The sequence below is a fragment of the Micropterus salmoides genome, unplaced genomic scaffold (assembly GCF_014851395.1).
Source record: "Micropterus salmoides isolate LMB-PRFRI ecotype aquatic unplaced genomic scaffold, ASM1485139v1 Ms_hic_scaffold_21, whole genome shotgun sequence".
Lineage (NCBI taxonomy): Eukaryota > Metazoa > Chordata > Actinopteri > Centrarchiformes > Centrarchidae > Micropterus > Micropterus salmoides.
Window position 1 is genome coordinate 21,373,943 of NW_024041262.1, and position 20,291 is coordinate 21,394,233.

General features: G+C 39.7%; 1 protein-coding gene and 1 pseudogene across 2 annotated transcripts in view; one reads left to right on the top strand and one right to left on the bottom strand.

The window, feature by feature from the left end:
* Positions 1 to 2,170: 2,170 nt before the first annotated feature.
* On the bottom strand, positions 2,171 to 4,309 carry LOC119916537 (annotated as a pseudogene).
* Positions 4,310 to 5,180: 871 nt separating this feature from the next.
* LOC119916446 (leucine zipper putative tumor suppressor 2 homolog) overlaps positions 5,181 to 20,291 on the top strand; it is a 37,720-nt gene continuing 22,609 nt past the window's right edge. For both annotated transcript variants that reach the window (XM_038736456.1, XM_038736455.1), the window contains exon 1: positions 5,181 to 5,396. The gene's annotated coding sequence lies outside the window, so the exon portion shown is untranslated. The remainder of the gene's footprint in view (positions 5,397 to 20,291) is intronic.

Below are 20,291 nucleotides of genomic sequence, written 5' to 3' on the forward strand. Positions count from 1 at the left end.
AGCCAATCTAGGTAAACAAACAGAGGTGTGTGTGTGTGTTTGTGCTAGACAGAGATAAATTTGTTAGCTTATATGCAGAAACTAAATAGTGGGTATGTCAAAAGTAGGCATGGATTTAAAAGAAAATGAATTGTCATGTCAATCCATGTTTGGCAACACTAATGTTTATGGGAATGTTTTTCTCTTGTAAATTCTATTTTTTGTGTGCAATAGGCTACTAGCCCTAATTTGAAATTTTCAAGTTTAAATGTGCTTTTAGTGTACTTTTGCTCTAGCTAACTAGCACTAAACTAAGATGGTGAACATATAAATATTATACCTGATAAAACATCAACAAGTCAGCATCGTCATTGTGAGCATGTTGTTGTCATTTAGCTCAAAGCCTATGTACAGCCTCACTGGGCCACTTTAGACTTTCAATGATGTTTGTGGCCTAGTTTTTGCAGCCCTGAAATGTTTTAATGACAATGCTGGACTATGCTGTATTGTGAATGTGATTGATTTAATGTCAATAGCAAGTTTAGGCAACTAAAAGTATTTTGACAGGGCAAACAGGGAATTTTAATTATTAGCTACACTGCTTCTTATCTTATTTTCTTGCCCATGTGAGAAAAACATGGTGACATTCACCACCACAGATAAAAAAAATCTCTCTGTGGGACTATGTATAGCCTTTTTTTTACTCCTCTGGAGCAGAAAGGCTTACCTGAGAGGGTTGAGGTTAGTCAGATACGACCTTGTTCTACATATTTAGAATACAGAGCAAAGAACCGGTTGTGCTGGAACAGGCTGGGAATCTGGGGTACTTCATCACAAAACATTGTATTGTAGAGGCCTCAGTAGGCCTACTTAATCCCTTTACAACCCAAACTTCACTGGTTCACTTTATTCAGTCATTACTCGACACTGCTTAAACATCAATATGTGTCTAATAGGCCCTAATAATGACTATGTCAGCAGGATATGTATTGTATGATAGTATGACTAGTCTGATGGTGTTAGTAAAATGTTTTTAATATTTATGTAGAATTACAATAGACCCATGTTGGGCCCAGAGAGGGTACTTGGCTTTAGGGCAGATTCTGAGCAAAAGTGTGCCACTACTGGTGCTTGCAGGGTAATGGTGTGTGTGTTTGTGTGAGAGCAGTTCAGTGGTGCATGGAGCGCCTTACAGACGGGATAATACCGGAAGTCAACAAGTTGGCGTTCAAAATAAAAGCATGCAATTATTTTAAATGAAGAAATTATTTCTCTAACCCGTGTCAGCGAGAGTAGGCTAAATATCTGAAACACCACTCAGTATAAGAACTGTTTTAGCTAGATGTTCCTAATAAACTGGCAAGTCGATTGGGTTACATTTACACTTTTTTAACTTCCATTGAAAAATAACTTTTCCAATACTGTTTTTCACTATACATACATTTCTGATGTGTTCAGTCATGTGATTATGTGATTCCCAACTTGTGTTTTGGGAGATAGATTTGAGGGCTCACATGAAAAATCTGTGGTGGAATGTGATCAAGTATATTTACTCAAGTAGGCCTACTGTAGGCATACTTAATTTGAGGTACTTATGATTTACTTCTGTCTTTCCATTTTATGCAACTTTATACTTCTAATCCACCAGGTTACATTTCAGAAGGCAAATGTTCTTTTTACCCCACTACATGTCTCTGACTGCTTTAGTTTCTAGTTACGTGTCAGATTAAAAATTTTCAAACCCTTCCTGTCTTTACTTTTTCTGATAAAGATTCATAAGTCTTCCTTTATGGGCTGAGAAAATTCTTCTACTTCTTAAGCTAAAGAAAACAATTACCCCCCCCTCCTTTTTAGAGACACATGGTTCTCACAGGACAGTGACCCTACGAATATCTGGTGATCTTATAGAATATGATTCATTGGTAGATTAAACTTCTCAACATATAAAGTAGTTATAATTAGCACAATCTTAGATATCTGCAGCGGTAAAAAGCAACATGCATAGTAAAGCAGCAAAAATGTTAATCCCAAACCATCGCTGTGCAAATACATCCATTGATACTGCTGGACACATCTTCAGTGATGTTCCTGGAATCATTGGGTGTTTTGGGTCTTTCAACATCATACACCCTCATCCAGGCGACCCAGCTGAGGCTGATCAGACCCCAGCTTGTGTTGCCAGTTGGCAAATCTAGCTACCTTGCCCCCAAAGATCTCTTCTCTTGAGCCATAGCCATCTTGAGGCTTTCTCTGCCGCTTTGGTATTGTGGATGGCTCTTCTCATCCTCACTCCATAAATTCCTAACAGACTGAAGGTTCTCAACAGGGATCGGGCTGCAAAGCCCCTGCATCCGACCTCTATTGTGAGACACCTTTCTCTCCATCCAGCTTGTCGACACTCGCTGACTAGTCCTTCGTACTTAGCGAGCTTCCTTTCAAAGGCCTCTTCCAGGCGGTCTTCCCAAGGGACTGTTAGCTCCAACAGAACCACTTGTTTGGTGGACACAGACAAGAGAACAACATCTGGTCGTAAGGTGGTGGTCACAATGTGGTTGGAGAACTTGAGTTGCTGCACCAGATCCACCAACAGCTGCCAGTCCCTCGCAGTGGCCAGGATGTCTGCAGATGTTTTTGCAGTTGATCTTGGCTGCTCTCCAGCTTTGATGAAGGTGATGACTTGGAGGGGCAGGAGCGCTTAGCCCACTCAACTCCTGCAGCAATGGCTTCAGCGATGGCCTTCAGCACCTGGTCATGTCTCCACCTGTACCTTCCCTCTCCCAGTGCCTTTGAGCAGCAGCTCAGGTTTGATAGGCTGGGAAGCACATCATATACCACCTGGATGAGAAACTTGATCTGCTGTGGCTCTGCCTTCCACAGCTTTGCCCATGTCACCTCCCTCTCGATCGCGTTCTCCCGTCGTCGTATCCAGGCACCCTTTTGCCTCATTCACACTGTTCTGCAGGTTCTCTCATCCTCGACCACTGCTCTCACGTCCTCCTGGACTAGGCGGCACCTTTCCTTCCCTTTGGTGGTGTCAATGTGGGGAGTTGAAAAGGAACTCAGTCCAGCCCTGCCTCTTGTTACCACTCCCACCAGCCTGTTGTGATGTAATCTTGCCTCTGCTTGTCGAACAGCCCCCTCAGCCTTCCACTTCTGACCAGTCCTCACTTCAACCCCAGCCTTTGCCACCTTTAGATCGCTTGAGTCTCTATATTGCAACACTTCCCTGGCTCTCGTTACCTTGAACTCCTCTTCCAAGGACTTGAGTGGCAGTTGCAGTTGAGTCCTCTGACTCTGCTGGGGATGTGATGTTTTATCAGAGTGAGCTGCACAAGCTTCTGTGGTATTGAGCCATATGCATTTGCCAGATCGAGCTACAGCACTGACAGATTGACCTTTTCCTCTCTGGCCTCTCTGATGAGCTGCATCACCACACCTGTGTGTTCCAAGCATCCTGGCATTCCTCCGATTTCCCCCTTCTGAACTGATGTGTCGATAAACCTGTTCTTTCAGAGGAAGGTGCACAGCCGTTTGGAGACAGCACTGAAGAAGATCTTGACTTCGACACAACAGGGAGATGATGCGGAACTGGTCAATCTTCTTGGAGTTCTCCTCCTTTGGAATCCAGACCCCCTCAGCAACTCTCCACTGTTCAGGAATCCTGCCCCTCCTCCAGATAACACGCAGGATCTTCCACAGGCACAGTAGGAGTTTAAGACAGTTCTTGTACACTTTGTGCGAAGTGCCGCTTGGTCCTGGAGCAGAGCTTGCTCGCGCTTTCCTGACAACCTCTCGAACCTCCTTCAGGTGCAGCTCTGCCATGTTGAACTGCACACTTGGCCCAGGAGGGTCTATCAGCATGCTGCACTCCCCCGACTCCTTTTCCCTCGCTGAGTCGCTGTATGTTTCCTTCAGGTGGCCGTTACGCTTCTGTCCTAGCAGCTCCTTAGTGAACTTGAAGGGGTTGATTGTCATGGCTTGCAGTTTCCTGTCGACATCTCCCCTCATGCTGGCCTCCAGAATCTGGTCAACTTCGATGTCTAACTGGTTCCACAGTGAGATCATGTTAGCTGCTGGCCACTTGATCCGCCTCCTCTCAGACTTGATGCTGGAGGTATTCATTTTCAACACTTGGAGGTTCCGGGCACTGTGGGGTGACTCCGAGCCTGGCTCCTCCTGCGTCTCACCAGGTTGAACCTGTGCGTTGTGTTGGTCCTGTCCTCACCAGGCATCATATATAATAGTAAAATACTGACATGGACTATTTTTCTGCATAACGAGTACTTTTGATACTCAGCAGATGTTGATGGTAACACCTACATACCTTCATTTTGCCTAAGTAAGGATTTAAATGCAAGACGTGTAGTGGAGTAAGTGTAGAACTTTTACTTAAGTAAATGATTCTGTACACTCCGCCTTTTTGTGTGAAATCGTGGATATTTTTACCTCCTCAGGCTACCAAAAAACTCTCAATCGATCTCTCAGTCAAACCCCAGGCTTCTCCTGCACCGCAGTATTATTGAACCCATCCTCCTGTGCTGTGCTACCTGCTACTTCATGTTGCTCTCTCTCACCAATAGGAACAATCTTCTTAATTTACTAAAAAATCACTAACACTTCCTCCAAAACAATTGGTCTTCCCTTTCCCAACCTGCCAGTCGTCACTGACATCGACACTGCTCGCAGAATAAACACCATAGTATAAAATCCCAGCTATCCTCTCAATGCACGCTTCATTCCCCCTTCTCCCCTCAGGCCACAGATACAGACAGCTACTATACAAAAAAGCCTCTTTGGGGAAAAGTTTTGTACCCTGCGCTATAAGAGTGTTAAACTCACAGACAAATTCATGATATTTTGTTGCAACTGCCACTCCTGTGTAAAATGTGTAGATGTGTGTACAATATGTGTGTAGTATGTGCGTATAAACCGTGCGGAAGGTTGCTCTGTGAAAACAAATTTCCTCCATCAAGGACAATAAGGAACGAATCTGAATCTAATATAATATGAGAAGGAAAGAAAATCACTCTTGAACTGCTCACAACAAATTATCACAAGTTAAAGTGGATCATGGATCATGATGACGCTTTTTACACTTGAGGAAATAGGCTATCTTATTCTGAAAGCCATACCGGATGTGGTTGTTACTTCTCTCGCCAGCTTGCCTCTGGTTTCTCAACACAAGCACCGCCTGTCCAGTTCCCCGCACAACAACAAACGCGCTTTCCGCGGCGGGAAGAGAAGCAAAGGAGAGAAGGAAAGAAACACATTTAACACATATTTTAGTTACAGACACCTTGGTAAAGTTACGAGTTTGTGGATAAGACGATTTAAAACGGACAAAGAGCCCGTCTCATCCAGGTTTTCTCAGCAGACTTTACAGAACAGAGAAGCTGCTTCGGACTGTCCACTTCATGGTAAGTTAGGATTTCTTATACTGTAACTGTTAACTTACTTATAAGGATAATGTAAAGAGTGAAAGGGTTTTGTCGACGTTGAAGCTGTTTAACTACATGCGTGTCCTGCTGCAGCCTCATAGGTAGGTTGAAAGTAATAACAAGTCAGCCCGTCCCTCTGCACAGGTGCGTGGAGGTTCAATTAATTAATTCCTCAGGGTTGCTGTTGTGCCATTTTAGATAAATAACATACACCAAAAACATACACTGTCACTGGAGGAAATTCAGTGCAAGTCTCCCAAACAAATCCTTTCACAATGTAAAATGCCACCTGGAGGCACCCTTAAAGTCTTTGTGGTCCTCTCTTTAAAAACCGCATTTTATCAAACGCGTGCATCAGGCAGGTTGAGTGGGTTTAGACATAACAAAGTGCCTCCTACTGTAACTATATCCAGACTCATTTCCTGCACAGACTTCAGCTTCAGTCCAGATCATAAATAAACAAATTCCTTATCATGGACCCCGCATCCATCTCCTTAAAACAAATCTTATTGCTTTTATCTTATCTGGATACTGCTCCCTGTACTGCCACGCAATTGTGAAGTCTAGGGACTTTATTTCTTGGCTAATTTTATTATTAAACATATTTATCTTTGTCCCTTATGTCTACACATGAAGGCAAATGCCACTGATTTAAGACACGCATATTATTTTTCTGGTTTAGGACTATTTGTCCAGTGACAGTGAGAAAGTTCCACTTTTTCTTAAAGCTGAAAATCACAAAGAAAATCCCTAAACTTGCAGCATCATTTGGGAACTGGAAATCTAGGTCTGTTTCATTGACAATGAATGGGGTGCTGACTTTGTAGGAGCTAAAAATGCTAAAGTATGTTGTCATTCTAGTTCTTTTAGCAAGTATGGAGCAGAATTTAAAAAATGTTTTTGGGTGCAAGAGCTCACAAAAAATCTAATATGGCTGCAAACAGAGTACACTATTCATTGTCTATGGGAACAGTGGCAGCATTTACATCCCAGTGACAACACAAAACAATCCAGTCTATTTTTCAGGTTGTATGTAAGAGAAAGTGGTTCAATATTGGCTTACCTGCCTTGGGGCTCAGCAATAACAAATGTGAATTCTTAAAATGAATGGCATTCCCCCTCTGACGCTGTCTACAAACACTTTTGGCTCGACACAGAGGTACTTTTCATGGTATTATTACTTTTCCAGGTGATGGTACGGACCAGAACTCCACAGCTTATGTTTTACTAGGAGAAACAAGAATATAACTCAGTGTTTTGCCCACAAAAGTTAGCTTGTTAGTAAATTCAGTCTCTTTTTGGACAGATTTATGGTGCATATCTGCACCGCAGCTCTGTGCTGTGTTTATAACAAAGAATTCTCGAGTGTGCTCATTTAAGTAATGAGGTTAAAAAAACCCACCTCGTCTATTTTTGTGTGCAGCTGCCTCATCTGTAAACAAAGGCAGAATGCTTGGAACAAGATGATGATAACATGACAAAGAAGAGCAAACAAACTGAAGCAGAGGATCTCTCCCAGCTCCAGCCCCGAATCCCTAAACTCTGCAGGATGAGATATTCAAATGTCCTCAGCCTAAACACACACATAGGTCAAGTGCTTACCTCAGCAAGTTTGAGAAGAGCGGACTGTGAGTCTTTACAGTGAGAGGCCACAGTTTATTTGCATTGATAATTTCTCAAGTGACTTATAAGCACATCCCTCAGAGGAACCGCTTCGTCAGGATATCAGGGTAGGGTAGGGTAGATTAGCATCTGTGTCTATGCTTTGTCTGTTACAAGACTGCATGTTTTGGGTTTGATAGTAAGGGTGGGTTTTATTGCCATAAAATAATATCAGAATATTTCAGGATACTGCGATAACAATAATCTTGACGATATGACAAAATAAGGAAAAATAGTTTTTGATAGGAGATATACATGAAATACTGTTGTATTTCCGCCTTTTGTTGTTAGTCTTCTTGCACATTTTTCAAATTACCTATTTTTTTTTTTTTGTAACCATACCACTTCCACACTAATGAAGTCGCGCCCCTTTTGTAAATACCTCTTTCACCGTGCAGCAATGCTAGCAATGTTACTTGTTGCAGTGTGTATCGATGTGACCTCAACATTAACTAGTTGGAAATTTGCCTTTTGTCACAATGTGAATTCTTTCATCATATTAAAAAAATCTACCCATATTTGAGCAATATGATGTGGCACATCCCTATTGGATAAGTGTGTCTAATCTGAATCCAGTATTACATCTGCGTATCGAATCTGAATATTGATTTTATATTACACTCACTACGGCAATAAACTAACGTTTTCAACAAATGTTATAGGGCTGGATATTGCATGAAACCTTCCAGTAGAGTGGCAATAAAATACCTGGGTTTTGGCACTGAAACCAAAATTATACTGTGTTTTTTTTTTTTTTTCAATACCATAGTTTGGGGAATATACATTTTTAATTTGCCAAACTACTAATGAATCACAATAAAAAAAGAAATCTATAGAACTAAAATGTAGCCTAATCTGAAAGGTTTCCAGATTTAAGCTTTTTTGTCATTCAACGCCAACTTTAGTTTCTTGACACGTTTGTAGTTTGAGGAATGATCTTTTGATGGCGCAGCATTGCTAAAAAGAGGTTGGACAAGGAGGAGTCTGACAATCAGACAGGTTTTAAACAGACCCCATGGTTAAATTTATTTGGCAGATAAAAGGAAGGTGAACCGTAACATTATGACCCAAACTGTCCTTTTGTAAACATCCATCACAGCTTACAGACCAACTTCCTGCTTCAACTTTGACCTGTTGGTTTTCACAGTTTTCCTGTGCAATGAGAAATTATAACACAATAAAATGATTTAGATAACCTGGCTAAACTTTTGGCTTGTTTATTACAACCTGTAATAAATTGAACTCCCTTTAATATAGATGTCAAATGTTAATTTTACCAGCTTCTTCACTTCCTCATTAACATATTCCCTAATGTGTTCCTTCATCAGAGTATAAGCTGCTGTGTGCCTTGTTTTTTGAGCCTATTTATGTTTGGCATGAGATGACCTCTTATCTTTAGACTAGTAAAATAATAATAATTTAAAAAATACAATACTTGTAATTGATGGTGGCAAATATGTACATACCCCTCGAGCATAGCCTCGAGCATTAAAGCCATTATCATCAAATGATTCTCTGAAGTAGCAACGCCTCACCTTTTCACGTGATAATTACTGTAAGGGGTTGTTAAAGTAATGCATTCATTATCAATCATTGCAGAGCAGGCCTGTAACATGTGAACAACCTTGAGGTACAGACTGTGCTGGCAGTTGAAATAGTTGTTAGCAGTGGGAGAAATGTTTAGAAAAGCATACCTGAGTGTGTGCGCACACTATGTGTTCACGTGGGTGTATGTCTTTATGTGTACAGACGATAGTCATGCCTGTTAATAATCTATTTGTAGGAAAACACCCTCTAGTTTGACTTAGTGAGACAGGGATGGAGGTGTGAGTGTGTATGACCATGTTTCATAATAGATAATGTATCTTCTGTGAGTAATACTTCTGTCGTGCTGCTGTGAATATTGCCCTTGAACCGTTTTAAACTGAAGGTCACGTCTCCCCCATTCTTTGTATTCGGCTGCGATAACCGTCTCCTTGAAGAATGAATATGAAAGAGGAACTTTTTAGAAGACAAGACAACAATGGGAACACAGTGGGAGGTGTTTTGCTGTCAGGCATGAAGGCTGTGTTGTGTTTTTAGTTTTCCTGAGGGCCCATCATGTCAAATGAAATGCTGACTTAGTCTTTTGTGGGTTGCTTTGTTTATGTGGTGTCCCATTGTGTTGACTTTACTGTCCTGTCGCTGGATGCTTGCTGTAATTAGTGATGTTGCACAGTTTCCCACACCACAGTGTTTAAAACTGCCTGAAATAATATTCTGCAACTGTGGCTTTTCAATGAGACATGATGCAAAATAGGCTACAGGCTTGTGTCTGTTTAGTCTCTACACGACTAAAGAAGTAATGCATCATGAGTTGAAGCTTCTGGAAATATGTTTTAAATGTCTTCAGATGTAATTCTGCTATAGCACAATTGTCATAGTACTGTTGGCAGACCGCTGGTTGTTAGGGATCTGCTGTCACAACACACTGTATAAAACTCAGGCAATATGCTGAATCCACAACACATCCAGTATTGGCCTTCACCGTCAGTCCTCCTTTAGAGCATGCGCCAAATAGATTTTCATCTAGTTTCTAATGTTTCTCTGAAACCTGTGTGGAATACAAATGCTGCGACATGGTGATTTAGATCTTATCTGATTAAGTTATCAGTCACAGAAATCTGTTTTTTAAAACACAGCTTGACCTTGGTCTGCTGGGTGCATGTGTCTGTGAATAACATCCGGGCAAATCATGTTCTTCTAGCCATGTCAACACAAACCGTTGACTAAAACCCATTTTTTAAAAATATAATTTATCTGCCAATGTTAAATCCTAAACTTTAATCATACATTTATTCTTTGTTATATCCAATTTATAGTTGTTTAATGAGTTCGTTCAGTCCTTTGTTAAAAGACCAGGTGCTATAAATAAACTAGAGTGGGGTAACAGCGTTCCTGTAGGGAAAATTCCTGAATTGTGTGCATTTCTTTACTCAGAAATAATTTAGCTGTAGCGCAGACCTTCAGACCACAAAATAAGTTATCTTGTAAACAAACAGTAATGTTTACAGTCATTCTCACCAAAACACACTGTGTGCATCTTTAAGTCTTCTGGTCAAACATGTTGAATTTTTAATCCTCAAAACATTTTCAAACCTGATTTATATTTTTATATATATAAAATATATTAGTCCAGCATTCTTCTTTTTCTTCTCTGCTGTTTTTATTTGCGCTTCACCACCACCGTCAGTAATTGGAATAGGACTTATTTATTTAGCAGCTGCACTGCCCTGCAGTCAACACTTTACTTTTACTCAACCATGTGGTTTTAGAACATAAGATATAAACAAAACATGGAACCACTCATCAAAACATGGCTCCATGGCGCCACTAGTGGTCAGACACTCCATAGGGTACTTTTTATTCTATGTACATTATATTTTATAATGAAAACAAGTAACCTAGACATCTTTCTAGTCTCATATCACAATATCATAATAGAATTAGAGCGAGAGAAAATTAATAGTCAGCTATTTTGATTATCCCTTAATTGTTAAGAAATTTTATAAGCAAAAATGGCAAACATTCAATAATTCTAGCTTCTCAAATGTGAATACTTTCTGGTTTTCTCTGTCATAGACAACAGTAAACTGAATATCTCTGGCTTTTAGATTGCTGGTTGGGAAAACAAGACATTTGAAGGCATCACTGTGGGCTCTGCAAGCTGGTGATGAGCACTTCTTTGCTGTTTGTTGACACTATTTAGTCCAAATGATTCTATAGCCTTTTACAGAGTGTTTTGTGCACAGCTGGACTGCACAGCTGTCTGAGGGCTCTGGGAGGCAGGGGCAGAGTGTTCAGAGATCCCTGAGCCTAGGAACGGGTCAGGACTCCTTTGTGTCTTCCTTTTCTGTCTAATCTGGAGCTGAGCATTCATCCTGACCCGACCAGGTGATGTCTGTGATCATGAATATATGAAGAATATTGAGGATAAAAAGTATTTAGAGGATTTAGCAGTTGTATGACACACAAACACACACAGAGGCTAACACACTTAGTTTTCTCTGCACAAACCTCATGAGATTTTTTACTTCGGCCCAATTTTCAGATGCAGAGCACAGCGGCCATTAATCTGTAGACATCTTTACCTCCCAAATTGTCATATTCGGCCATCTCTTTCCTGGCATTTTGACTAATGGCCCCATTTCAATGCAAATGGACCATCATAATCTTCCATCAGTTTACTGTCATACATGACAAGGAAAAGCATCAAACCACAGAATTTTGGGCATTTTTGCAGCTCTATTATGGATTAATCATCTTGTTTTTTTATGTGTTGTGTCAGAAATAGTTGGCCAAATTGCACAAGTAGGGCGATAATGGCGATAATGAAAATAATCGTTAATTGCAGCTCTATTATAAATCAATTTCTTCTGAATAATAGTTACCATTACTTGGTGTACCACAGTGCAGGCTCATCCACTTGCCCTTGCCTGGCTGATTTTGGCCATGAAAATCCACAGATTACTCACTGCATTTAGACAATTCATAGCTGTTTTTTATCCGAACATGACTGAAAGTGGATATGATGCTATGCTGTTTTTTATTCTACAAACAGCACAGTGGTCACCCCTTGAATACTGATGACTCTAAAATTATTAAAGAACCTTCCACCTTGTAAATTTCTAATATGCTACGTAGAGAAATAGACTGGACGTCTCCTGTGTCTCTTTACTCAATCACTGCTTCATTTTTATAACCAGATTTTAAATCTCTGCCCCTTTTTATTTTATTTTTTTATTTTTTTCCCTCTCAATATTGACCTACATTGCTGCATCTTTTCCTGCAGCCACTTTAAGAATGAACCGCTGCAGTAGAGATTAGATTTACAGTTTTGTAAACAGCCCTGATAAGATGCCAGAACAGAATGGCTGGACTTTGCTCCCTTCACTGCAAAGTCACCGTCATCAACATCTCTTAGTGAGTGGGGAAGCGGGGGGAATGTCCTTGGAGGGGAAAACACTTCTTATCCTGGAAAACTTGAAAGTGGACTCGGAAGTCATTGAGTTAGTCATAATTTAATAGTTATGGTAGGAATTACTGAGCAATTAGCTGTGTCCTTTTAGCCATAGTAGCGACATTTAGTGGCTTCATGCTGGCTCTGCTGATCTTTGGTCAACACAAAAAAAATGTCAACAACGATTATATGGATTGACACTAAATTTTGTACAGATATTCATGATGCACAGAGGATGAATTCTACCAAACACCACGAGGTTGACATTTGTGGTTAAGACTGAAACAAATTTTGGAGGGACATGCCATAAAATGATGATCTCCTTAAAATAAGGTCAAAAATAACTATTTTTCCAATACTAAAATTAAAAACTAATGACATCCTCGTCATCATCAGTTGTGTGTTGCAAATGTTAGCATGCTAACAAGCCAAACGAAGATGGTGAACATGGTAAACATCATACCTGCTAAACATTAGAGCCTGACCGAAATGGGATTTTTAAGATATTTGAGAATTTTAAAATCTGATATGCCGATATATCGGCTGAAATCCCCCCCCCCCTTATTTTAAGAAACGCATTAAAAATGAACTTTTATTGTTATAAATAGTACTATGAACTAAAGTACAACAAAATATGTTAAAGTTTTGATAAATAAGAAAACAGAACAGAAAACATTTTTTACGAATATCTGATTTGTTATAAATTATGGAGTACTGTTAATGATGAACAATTATCCTTAATGAACAACACAAATAAATATCTGACGTTTTTTCTCTGCAAATAGTTGTAGTATTTTTCTCTATTTTTATTCTTATATAACTTGCGTTCTTTATTCCATATTTAAATATTTCTGGATTTATTTATGTCAACTGTATGTTTGTCAACGTGTAGCACATTATCAATTACTCGTATGTGTAAAACACTACTTGGAAATAAAGCTGATTCTGAACATAAAATTTTTTATTTATATATATATAAATTAATAATGTCTATTGTGGGAGCCAGCTAAACATTTTCTTTGGTCATGAAACACAATGACTACTTTCAATTATATAGCATATTCACATCTAGTTTATTCCTTTAACAGCACTCTGTTAATTCTAGCCAGAGCTACAAGAAACCATTTCCTAACTACCACCTGGCTCTAAAACATGTCGTCTATGATGTGACAGTGACCCTGAGGAAACTGCCTTTGAATTCATCAAATACTACATGACTGTCTACAAGGAAGACCTGCAACTTTGAGATTTCACACTAACGTTGCACATTCAAAAGAGCAGCTAGATAACTTTGTTTGGCTGGAAGCCGTGTTAGATAGGCCTACTTGTTCAGCTCATGTTTATTTACATGTCCCTTCTCATTTCTGACGTACTGACTATAACGCAAGTGGCTTGCTGATATTTTTAGAATACGTTAACCGCTCATTAACGTTAGCGCTCCTCTACTGATAAACATGGCATTAGCCAGCTTTGAGGCTAATTTGGCAATGGGCAGCGTCAACTGCTGTAAGTGATGTTTAAGAATATTTATGAATGAATTAGAGAGAAATAAGAGGACCATTCACTAGAACTGTTTCAGAAATAAATGTACAATCACGTTTGTCAGCAGTGTAACCACTACTCACCTAATGTTACGGTAAAATAACACTGCTGTGAGCCTGGAGAGGGAAGTGAAAAACGGGAGAGTTAGGAAGTCTGGTATGGCACAGGCATGTGATTGGCAAAAGGCAAAAAAGCAGGACAAAATACATGAGCCCCCCCTCTCCCACCATTAAACTGGCAGATGGTAAAGCAGGACCCATGACAAAAACTTATTTGGATGTGTCGCAGTGGGAATCAAAGACAAGTGTCTAATCCACTGCACCATCACCACCTCTCTATAATAATTATTATTTTGTATTTTTACCAAACTTTAACAGCTAAATTTGCAACATGAAATAATTGAGTCTATAACTAACAACTAACTTAGTTCAGATCAGTTAGATGCTAATTGGTTCAGTCAAAATTAATAGATTGTTTGTAATGAATAAGAGACAAAAGCAAAGGTCGTTGCCTGTTTAATAATAATAATATAACTGTTAAAGAAACAGTTATATTATTCAGGAAACTCGGATCGAACAGCCAGATCAGTCTCTGTCTATTGATAAACTGTAGGAAAAAGTTAACTCTGGCGGCGGGCGTGTGCGTGAGAGGAGAACGACGGCAACAGTTTCACTGAAGCCGTTGCCATGGTTACCTCGCAGAGCTCTTGTCTGCCTGTCTGTTGATGAGGAGTGCAGAGCAACCCCGCTGATCAAAGCCGTATGAAAAGGCCTTATAAACCCTGTCACAACCATTCACAAGGAATGAATTTACAACGTGCCAAAACCTTTAACATAAGGACGACTTAAAAAGCAACCATTCATACAGCAAAGTGTACATAGGCTAAATGATTGATCAATCGACAACAAAGTCAAAGTAAACCGACATCTATAACAAGCAATAATCAAAACATAGGCTACCCAGTTTATCCAATCCTTATTGTCAACTCAGTGCTGTTTTGAACTGCTTTTTCTACCAACTGATCTGTTCTACATATTAGGAGCCAGACAGAGCCGGTGTTCCATATATGGTCATGTGCTCCCACACTAACGACACGGTAACGCTCAGTCTGCCTGTTCCGCCCAGCAACAGCAGCAGCAGCCTGGTAACATGCTTCAGGTCTTGGCCAATCAGAAGACAGTGGGCTTTGAGAGGGGGGGCTTTAAAGAGACAGGAGCACCTACAGCTTGTTAATACAGAGGCTGAAATGAAGGCCTACATGAAGAGCCAGTATAAAAGAAAATACTTTTTTGAACTTTTAATCATGCAAAGCTGCCATACAGGAGTCACAGAATTACAATGTAGGACTGGAAAAGCAGTATCATATGTCTCCTTTAAGTCATGTAATTGACTTGACAAATGATTAGCTCACCAGGAACATGCAGTGTGAGAGCTACCAGGAGCTACTCTCCGTGGCTCTGGTAGACCGGTCTTTCGGTTGGTATAAACGCAGATATCTGCAAGTAGCTTATATCGGCCGATAATATCTGCAAGACGATAAATCGGTCGGGCTCAACTAAACATCCGCATGTTAGCGTTGTTATTGTTAGCATGTTAGCATGGTGATGTAACCATTTAGCTCAAAGCACCTGATCGATGGTTCGAAGATCGAAGTTTAACCGGTTAAATGGGCTCAGATGTCATGGTTATTCACAGGACATGGGCACAAATTTGTTATGTTTGGCCTTGATCCCATCAAGCCTGAGCTTGCACCAAAAAAATAAGTTGTGTCAGGAGAATATTTTACACAGCATGTACACGTAGTGTTGCATCACTTGTGGATGATTATGTGTGTTAAAAGGAAAAACAACATGCCCTTTTCACATGAGCAGCTGTGATTGCAATGGTAGTTAGTGTGAGCATGACATTCACAGCTGCTGCAGGGAGGCACATATGTGATGATGTACAGTACAGGCCTGGAGCCTCTCTGACTCTACTTCTCTCCTCTTTATTTATTTATTTATTTTTTTACGTCTTTCGTTCCCTTGTTGCTTTCACACTCTTTTTTTCCCTCCTCTCTCAGTACCACTCATTTTCCCACTCACTTCGCGGTGTCAACTGCGTAGTATGTTGCTGTAATCCATCTCACACCTTCTGACTGTTGGGTAGCCCATAGTCATTCTCACAGACGGTGGTCAGGAACATTAGAAAACACAGAAACAGAAAACACACGGAAAAGCAAGTCAATAGTTTGAGATGGAGGTGCATATCCGATTACAAACGGTCCCTAACCTAAAAAAAACGTTTTGGCCATTATTTCTATCTGTTAAGACTTGTACTCAAAAAGTAAATTGCTTAGAACATGGCAACATTGGTCAAAATAAGTAAAATGGGGTATAAAGCACAAGTTGTCAGTTAAGCCAAATGTATTTGGAGGAGAAATCAAAAGCAAACTGTACAATTATTACCCAAAATGTCCAAAGTAAATATCCATCACAGTTTACAGACCGAATTCTTGCTTCATCTTTGACTCACTGTACTTGCTCTAGAGGTGTTCAGTACATGTATGACCTAATCTTTAACACCTAACTTCAAAATAAACTGAATATACTGAATCACCATCGTCACTGACTGAATCAGTAGCTTTAGGCAGTGGAGCTCCTCACTGTTGACTGAGAGCCCCTTTGTCATCTCAGTTTATACAATACAGTATGTTCCTACCTGGTTAAAAGCTCACAGAAACACACTATCACAGAAATACTCGTTATGTGACAACTTTGTTGCAAATAGATGGTTGCTGAGCTATTCTATAAACAGTGCTTTGTACTGAATCGAATGTAGCAGCTTGAACCAACATGCTGAACGTACTCCTGAATTGAACTGTCAGAATCAGCACTGAACGTCGTAACTTTATGAACGGTGATTCGCCTACCGATGTAGTACAGAAGTACATTTAAACGGTGATGCAATCGCTTTCCTTTACATTGTCAGTTTTCCTGTGCAATGTGTTGTTATGGAAATTTTGCTTGAAAAAATTACTTGGAAGAGAGCTTGTAGAGAGTTTGTAGAGCCTGACTGATATAGGGCTTTATAAGACCAATACCAATTTTGTTATTTGAGGATTTAAAATTTTTTTAAAAAGTACAGCTGATTGCCAACAGGGGAGTTGCAGATTGCCCTCTGGTGGACAAACTACGCAACAACAACACTCATAACATTATTGAAGGATCTCCCGTCTGCTCTTATCTTGCCTAGACTTTGTTCCAGTGATGTTGCTATCTTCTGTTGCTGTTCGGTTATGATAGATTTGTACTTTGGGGAACAGATGGGTCATAACCGAAATCCTGATGTTTAGACCTAAGTTGTCAAAAATTTAAACTCAAAGGATAATTCTCTACTTATCCTTCCCGCCCGACGACCCCAACGTCTCTGCGCGGATCTCAGACTGTCTCTTGGACATATCCTCAGACTCATCTCTTCCGAGAACACTTTCTCTTATAACACCTAAAACTCCTAACCTCTAACATGCGCTTCCTGTTCTATTCTTCTTCTATCCCCTTACAATTTTCCTGTATTGATTGCACTTTTTGTTAACTAGTGCTCTTGCGAGTATTTATTGCTGCTCTTATGAGTATATATTGTCAGTTTTAGTTCTCGTGCTGTATTTGATGCTTTGTTGATGCTTGTATGTTTTTCCTAATATGCAAGTTGCTTTGGATAAAAGCGTCTACCTAATGAGTAAATGTAATAATTCTGGTTTATTACATCTACAAATCTTTCCTCTCCAATTCTTCTCTGTTTCAATCTCTACTTTTCTCCACTTTTCCCCTAATTTCCTTCTTTTGTTCACTCTCATCCAACAAGGTCATATTACTCTCTTTGTCCTTGACAGGTTTTCAAACATGGTCAAATGTTTTTCATTTCAGTTTGAAACTAATGACTCAGGGTAATAATTCATCCCGTGTCCTTTGATTTTTGTTTCTGAAATGTAAAACTGGGATATCAATCTTGAATGCCATTTGTGATGGCTGATCGCCAGGAGTGTTCCTAAAATTTTAATTCTGAAAACAGTGCTTTAACTGTCTCCATCCTTTTCGTATTAGTTTAGTTTTCTTGCAGATCGAGGTACAGTGTGTAAGTGGGACGATTCCTCCCTAAAGATAGGTTGTTTGGATATTTTTAAATACATTTCTCCTCGCTCTCTGTGTGATTTCTGGCCTGATTATATTCTCCTGCTGAAAGTCCACAAGATGGATGACACGCAGACACACTCTCCGTTAAACACAAGCACTGATGTGCATTAAAAACAGGATGTCTCGAAACATACAAGACGCACAGTCCTGAAGTTAAGGTCTTTAAGCGGAGAGGCTGACCGTGTGGTGGGAGGCAGGCTGGCTGAGAGGTGAAGAGGTGGTAGGGAAGAAAGAGGGTGCGGATCATAACTACGTGGGTGGTGGGATGCACGGTTGGGCAGTAGCTGCGTCACAGCGTTGCATAAGGGCTTATGCAGGCAGAGGGGAAGTGGATCTGAAGTAATTAGCGTGTAGAGCTGCAACAAGAGAGATGCCGACTATTCAAACAAGGTACAGTTCATCCATCCATCCACACATAACAGAAGAGTCAAGGCTGCCTGTTGACTTTTTTCATTGACTTTTAAAAAATTATTTCTCTTCTTTTTAGTTGACATAAAAACATATAAGCCTTCCCATGTAACCTTTCTTATATTCATGAATCCAAAAAAATACAATATAAAAACTGGCAAAAGATAAAACAAGTAATCAACTGTAGATCATATTTAGCTTACAAAACCTAGGAGACAACCAGGTCTCTTTTCTGCAGAAATTAAATGAAATAGTTAATATCAATTTGATAGTGATTACAGCCACTTATATGGAAAATGTTACACCAAGAATTGACTTACCTACTAAATAATTACTATGAACTATTTTTCTACACTTTCACAACTTGTTTTACCAGAACTTTAAACTGCTTTAAACAGTCGTTATTTTAATTATAATAATTATAATTTCTATAGTTTTGTAAAAACAAGGCTTAAACCGTACAGCCAGGACAGGCTGAAAAGTGTTGTCCAAAGTAAAGCTTCATTGTAAGCTATAGTTAAAAAAAATAGCTAGTAATTTGAGCGCTGAATAATTTGTGCAGTGTTTATTTGCCCCAAACAACTAACATACCAACTGTACAGATCCTAGCTGTAAACTGCAGGAATGTACACAGTGTCTGCCTGTGTTTGGAGAGTTAATGTGTGTGTTTGGGTCCAGCTCAGCCTCTGACTATACTCACAAAAACATCTTCATTTCTTTCTGCTTTTTCCTCTCGTCTCTGTATATTTATGAAGCAGATCCATAAAGCCCTGGGACAAGCATGAATTTTTCGCTGAAGTTGTAACATTTTTAACTTGCATGGATGCATCTTTGCTTCAGTCTGCAGCACACTGGGAATATTTGCATCTGTTAAAGTCTTTTCATCGACTTTATATACAATCGTGCTCCGTCTTTTACACAGATTATAGCTCAGAAGATCTGTTTGATTGTTTTTATTTTATATTTTTCATATTATCAATACTAGAAAATACCTTTATTAATATTCAACCAATGTTAAAGCCAACCTTAAAAGCCACTTATCTATGAACTCCAATGTAGTTAAATAAATGTGTTAGTTGCACAATAAGATAATCTGTTTTGCTGTAGTTTTTCAGGAACAAGGCTTTGGATACTTAAACCACAACATTTTTCTGTGTGGTTCTTTTAATGCTCAGCTTCTTTTTAATGTTAGAAATCTTATTCAGCATTTGTTTCAAGAACACCACCTTTTCACTGACAGCTGCATTTCTGGTCCTCCTTGTTTCCTCCTCATCCTCAGATCCTCACTTCTCACAGTAGAGTAGAAATGGATGCAGTTTTCTCTCTGTAAGTTTCTAAAATGTGGGAGGATGTTTGAGGTTTGGCCTGGATGATCCTAAATAAGGATGTCTGAGAACATACAGAGATTTTGCGCTGTTTAAGATGGAATGTGATGCTTTCCACGTGAGCCATCTTCTCGCTGTACAAACGAGGCAGACATGCCAGTTTTCCCAGTGGATTCTCTTTCCACCCTCTGCCCATTTTATCCATTTTAAATAAACAGCTATATGATTTCAGAATTTCTGAACACAAGCTTTCAGACTTCTCCATAAGTGGTTTTTTCCCCCGCTACATTTATGCTGTTATTATGTTCTTGACCACAACTATGTACGTGCAAGCATGTTCTCAGTTGTCCCTAATAGCCTGGTGTGAATCTTCAACATTATCTCACATATCCAGAGTACAGTATTGTCAACATGTCTGTTTGTGTCATGTCCCTTTATGCTACACCACTTCCCAATCTGAATGGCCTTTGTTCAGTGTGTGGTGGTTCCACCATCTCTTATGCGGTTTGTTAACTTGTCTGGAACCTTTTGGCACACGGTTAAACAGTAGAATAATAAACCTAAGTGCTGTGGGATGGCAGTGTTTTGGATAGGGAAGAATTGGGCCACCACCCTACTCCTTAATAGTCTACTGGCTCCGTGTGTGTGTTCACTGAATCACAAGCTTTTGTGTGTGTGTGCCTGAAAGTCTGGCAAAAACTGTCCCTCGTTTATCCTAATTTCTTCTTCTCTAGTTCACTACCTTTCCCAATAGTTATCTGAATTT